This window comes from Rattus norvegicus, chromosome 3 (assembly GCF_036323735.1).
Source record: "Rattus norvegicus strain BN/NHsdMcwi chromosome 3, GRCr8, whole genome shotgun sequence".
Taxonomy (NCBI): domain Eukaryota; kingdom Metazoa; phylum Chordata; class Mammalia; order Rodentia; family Muridae; genus Rattus; species Rattus norvegicus.
The window spans coordinates 180429886-180436057 of record NC_086021.1 but is presented as its reverse complement, the minus strand read 5'-3'; positions in this window follow the sequence as shown (position 1 = coordinate 180436057).

Here is a 6172-nt window from a genome sequence, read left to right as displayed (position 1 = left end):
GTCCAGAGGCTGAGTTCTTCTCAAACCTGGTACCAAGAATCCCAAGTATCTCAGTGTGAACCTCTTGAGGTGACCTCGGTCTCAGCCAACGTCTGGGAGGAGTCATGTGAGGCAGTTTGAGCTCAGTCAATTCTCAAACTTAGCAAGGGGAGAAAGTAAATCGCTCGTGATTTAAGCCACTCATCTGTTGTGCTTGGTTGTCTCTGCTGATTTCTCTGTTGACTCTTGATGTGTGAACTCCGGTTACCTTAGCCCCTTCATGGGCTCCATTGCATCTAGCACTCCCTCCTGACAGCTGGGGGTTCAAAAGCTACCTCTCAGTGCTGTTGCTTGAACATGTTGAGTCTTGTTATCCTTTGTCAAGCCTGACTCTTGCTCTAACACTGAACCTAAGACTTGCTCCCAGGGCCCCAGCACGTTTTCTGAACCCTGGGTTCTGAGAGGGCTCTTTCTTTCTCAAAACTAAGAGAATGCTACAACCTGATCAGAGAGAGGGCAGGGCAGTCATATGCCATCAGGACTTTGAGGCTTCCCATGTGCCACCTGACTCTCTGGACTCCCATTTCTCTAATGCTAGAATGAAGAAAACAAGCCATTCAGTTGGCAATAATCTGTCTATTGATGGAGCCTACACCCATCAACTGTCATCATGAAAACCGTTGACTTTGGGTACAACTGCATACTGTCAAAGGCAGGGAGGGAGGGCATTGAATCTCCCAGATACAGGCAAGAAAAGAACATCCCTAAGCTCTTCACTCCACTCCCCTTCCCCACAAGCCAACGGTCCAGTCCAGCAATTACTGACAAAACAAACACAAGGCCCTTCTCCGGAGTGTAACCCAGGCCGACTGCCAACGAATTGGTGGTGGTTCCAGTCCTTGATTGCTGAGGAGGAGAGCCTAGAAGTTGTCTTCTGTTTTCAGTGTTTGTTAATGAAGCCCCCTTCGATGGACAGTCCCAAGCACTTGGTGTTGCAGTGAATAACTGTGATTCGACGCATCCTGGCAGGCTGATGTGAGCTGTGTTGGAATGATTATCAGGCTGATAGAAGCATCACATGTGATTTAGAGTGCTACCTGCCACCGAGACCCTTTGCAGGAGGTCACAGGAAGCGGCTTGATGCTATACATGTGGACAAGCAGAGAGAAGAAGGTGGCCGGATGGTGACTCCTCCAGAAAGGCAATTAGCCTGGCTTTGCTCCTCCTGCCGTGAATTAGGTGGGAATTAATGGGTCTCTTGTTCCATTCGCACCTGTGCTCACCCCTGGGCACTTCACCTCACTCACTGTGGAGTGAGTTCACCCTCCTGCTTTCCAGGTGCTGAGCAAACCATTCACACTTGTCAAGAACATTGTTACCTCTGACTTGCTGAAGCCCAGAGAGGAATGCTTCCCCTTGCGTTTCTGGAGTGACACGCCTGCAACTCTCCTTACACTTCTCTCCCCTATACGACTAGATTATAATGATACCCTACAGATATAGTCCTCAGGCAACTTCTGCTGAAACTCCCACGCTGCTCTCTGGGTTTTGCTTGCCCTTTGATTCTTCTGCACATGATGACAGCGAGGGAGAACAGTGTCCTAGTCAGTTGAGAATACGCTCTGTGCGCTGGACCCTCCTCTGAATGCCTTAGAGCCTGGCCCTACTCAATCTCTCAACCAGCTTCTTTCCTCATGATACAGAGAAGAAAATCAAGGGTGATTGGTTTAGGAATCAAGCCCCAGGGACTCCAGAGGGACTCAGTTGGTAAGGCACTCCCTTATCATGCAAGAATGAAGACCTGAATTCCATCCCTCATTCCCCTAAAATAAAAAAAAATAAAAAAAAAAAAAAGCAAGGCAGGGCCGTGCATACTTGCAATCCCAGGATTCCAAAGGCAGAGACAGGGGCTCCCTGGCCAGCCCGCCTAACTGAATTGGTGAATTCCAGGCAAGTGAGACAGTTTGTCTCCAGAATCAAGATGGATGGCACACTGGGGAGCAACTCAGGGTTGACATCCGGCCATGACATACACATTCATACATGTGCACCTGCAATGACCCCTCCCCCCATACAACCAAGTGCCAGATCACACAAAGGACTCAAATAATAGAGGGCCCCAAATATTTCACTCAGCACTCTGTTTTTTATTGTGGGGCAGTAGAAAGGAGACAGTCATTCTGGCTGAAGGTGACAAACTGAAAACAGACAGAGCACCTGTGGCTAATGCTATTGAAAATTTAATCTTAGGACGTTGGCACTAAGTAACATTGTCTATTTCTTGACACTATTTCTTCCATTAGCCTAAGGTAGTGACCAGGTAGGATATGTGAGAAACTTCATATGCCTGCCTGAGGTATTTATGGAACTGGTTGCAATTGGTAGAGCCTTTGGGATTGCCAATATTTATTCTGTAGCCTGCCTCCCACTAGGAGCATCAGAAATCAGAAGAGAGGGGGGAATTCTGCACCAAGCAGTAGAATCCATCCCAATGGGGCTGCAGGTGGCTCCACAGGGGTTTTCTCCCATGCCTTGGTGGTGTTAATTAGTTATGGGACATCTCAAGGTCTCAAGTTAGCTGACTTTCACTAACAGACCCTTAGGCCATTGTAAGTCCCAGGATCAACATAATTTTGGTGACTACTGATTCCCCAGAGCAGTGCCTTTGCCGAACGTTGCTTCACTTCTCACTTGAGACTATGTTCTGTAGTCAGCCTGTCACTAGCAGACATATGAGATAATTGTCATTTGATCATATCAGACTTGACCCGTGGTCTACAGTCTTCAATCACCCTCAAGTTCAGCACATACCATGCAATCTGCCCGCACCTAGAGCATCCCTCTGTCTCAGACCTAGACTCCCATCACTTATTGTCAGGGTTGTAGAATCACATGGCTACCTCCCTCCCACCCTTGTCTGCTTGCCCCAGCCTGACACATCTGAGCCCTCAAGCTCATTAACTCTGAAGCTGACTGATGCACAACTGTGATGCATTTCTTCAGGCCACAAGCTGAAGTGCACACAGGCTCTGAGCAGATTTGGTAGACTGAATAAACAGTCTGGGTGTCCTGTGCTGATTCCCAGAACCAGGAAGTTATTTCTAGGTCAAAATATGAGACAAGGTGGCCATTTTGGTTTGTTTGTTTATTTGTTTTCTACAGTGTCTTTCCAGAAATCCGCACTATATATGTCTGATCTTTGAGTTCTCCTCCATTGAAATTGATATCCCTTAATTGTCATTAAAAAAGTTTGTGAAGACCAAATTAATTGTCTATGAAACAATGTTGGCTTAAGATCTGCCATGTTGTTTAGGAAAATCTGCTGATGTGTAAGATTTGGGGTTAAAAAAATCAATTGGTAAATTTTCTCTAGTTCTTCAGTAGTATAAAAACCATATTCACTGTCTTGGGTACAGTTGGGTGAAGGATTGATTGACTGATTAATCGATTTTTCTGCATAAAATATTTCCTTTGGAAGTTGTGTTCACACATAGAACCAAAGTGATTAAGTCCAAGAACTAAACATGATCTGTCTCCTGGTCCCACACTCCTTCTGTGCCTACACAAGCAGACAGATGGTGTCGATGGTTGATTGGGAGAGCAGCGGGTATGAGAGTCACAAGAGCCCCAATGATGAAAGGGCCAAATAAGCTGAACGATGCAGAGTGGTGCAGCTAGTGTTACAAAGCACTTTTCAAATTCTAGTGGTTTTCATGTTTCCCGTCGCTGTGTCAGGTGTCCATAGGGCAAAGCTGAGCACATAGCATGCCAAGAATTGTTTGTACCATCAGTCGCTTGTCCCTAGAATGCCATTAGCAAACATGTTCTCTTCTATTCATGTCTGTAGACCCAGAGAGGATTTATGGTGTCTGGCTAAGGAAAGAAAGAAAGGGAAGGGGAGGGGAGAGGAGGGGAGGGGAGGGGAGGGGAGGGGAGAGGAGAGGAGAGGAGAGGAGAGGAGAGGAGAGGAGAGGAGAGGAGAGAAGAGAAGAGAAGAGAAGAGAAGAGAAGAGAAGAGAAGAGAAGAGAAGAGACGGAAAAGAGAAGACATTTTTTCCACCTCTACAGCAGGGCAACGGTGCCTGTTGGGGAAAAATAACAACACTGACAACTGAAATAGAAGTTTAAAACAGCTGAGTATAGAGAATCCTGTCTTTTAATGACCAGCGTTGTCAGAGAGATACCTTACAGAAATCCTTCACAGGTTTTGTCCACACAGCAGATGGTCTGCTTTGCTGCCTCACAGCTCCATCTGTGACAGAGACTCTCTTCTGTCTTGCTGAGGCTACTGCCAGATGGTGGGGGGCAACCTGCCACACCTCTGTGACCTCCCCAACACAGAAAAATGTCTCCAAGTGTGACCTTCCCTTCTTGGCTCCTCATGCTGAGGCTCTTGACCTTGCCCTGTTGGTCATAAGATTGAAGGCAAGGAATGCTCCATTTAATGAAGGTCTCAAGGGTAGGGAAGTCACCTCTAGATTTAGGAACCAGATGGATTCTCTGCCTAAAAGGAATCGGAAACCGTAAAGAAACCATATATTCAGAATGCTTTCCAAAGCTGATGAGCAAAGGAATCATATATCACTTATGCAAAGACATTGGTGTCATTGGCAAGTTCAGTTTTATCAGTTAACCTTGGTGGTTCCCTCTCTGCCTGAAATAGGAAAGCTCTGAAAGGGCTATGACTGTAAACATGATTATGTCTGTGGACACATAGCTGTCAGTTAGAGCTTTCTTCATTTCCCAAAACGTAACGGGAGCCAAGATAAAACATTGTTGTTATAATTTCAATCTTGTTTTAATTTCTGGCTCACGATCTTCTATTCCCAACTACCAGCAAGAATTCTAGAAAAATCATTGTTCTAGAAAATCTAGAAAATTCATCCCCTTCCCCCAATTCAATCAAAATGAAAGTTTCTCTATTGCTTGCATTTCTGTCTAGTCCAAAAGGCAGTGTTAACTGTGGTAATTGGTTTGTTTGTTTCTAAGTTTGTCCTCTACTCATCAGAATGATTTAATCCTAACTAAATCTGACCTTTACCCTCCAGCTAAAATCACCTCAGTGATTTCTGATTGCCTATGGACAAGTGTCTAAATTCATTATAACACAGTTCACAAGATTATCATGGATGGGATTTTTGTCTAACCTCAATCTATCACTATTTCTTTAAATTCTAACTGGGATAGACTAATTATTATCAACTCTAGAAAAAACTATATTATTATATACAGCACTTCTTAAAGATGGCCCTCAAATCTCCTTGTCTGTTGGACTTCATGTACTTTACCCCAACAAGGATTTCAGATTGACTCTTTTTCATTCTTTGTATGTGCATGTGGTATTCATGAATGTAAGCATGCATGTTCTCCTGTGTGGTGAGTGCACATGTGTGTCTATGTGTGTGGATTCCAGAGGATGCTAACTCATGTCATCTTCTATTAATCTCCACCTTATCTACTGAGTCAGAATCTCTCACTTGACTGCAGAGGTCACTGATTTGGCCAATCTTGCTAGCCCACTTGCTTCTGGAACATTATCTCTGCTGCCAGACCTCTGGGATTACTGGTAGACCTGTATACCCACTGAGTATTTAATGATTGCTGGAGTTCTCAACTCTAGTCCTTATATTTGCCCAGTGAATACTGTTGCCCACTGATCTCCTACCCATCATTGAGTCCCACAGACCCAGTTTAATACTCCCCATAAAACACTACATTAGACTGGGTCTAAATGAGCAGAAGAATTATGGTGGAAGCAAAGAAATAATCTAGATCTAGGGTGTAGATACCATTTCCACTTTACCCCTACATTCTTATATATATTATTCAGGGGAAACTGGAAACAGGGAAGACTTTGGAGTCCTGTGTAAGGATCTACATAAAAAGAACCTAGATCTCCTTTAACGGTCACCCCAACTTGTCACCCATGTTGAAAATGAGATGCCCCACCCCTCATTAAATGTCAGCTGACACAGCTCCATCTAATGTCATGTCTGAGACACTTTGAGTAATCATGAAACAAAACAATCTACCTGAACCCATTCTGAACTCTTAGCCTCCATGCAATTGTATGAATGCAGTTATTTCAAACCACTGACAATGTTTATTGAGCAGTCCACAAGTAGCTGGACGCATGGAGCAGGTGCATGCTTTTCTAAATGGTCGGCATGCCTTACTTCTTTAATTACCACAG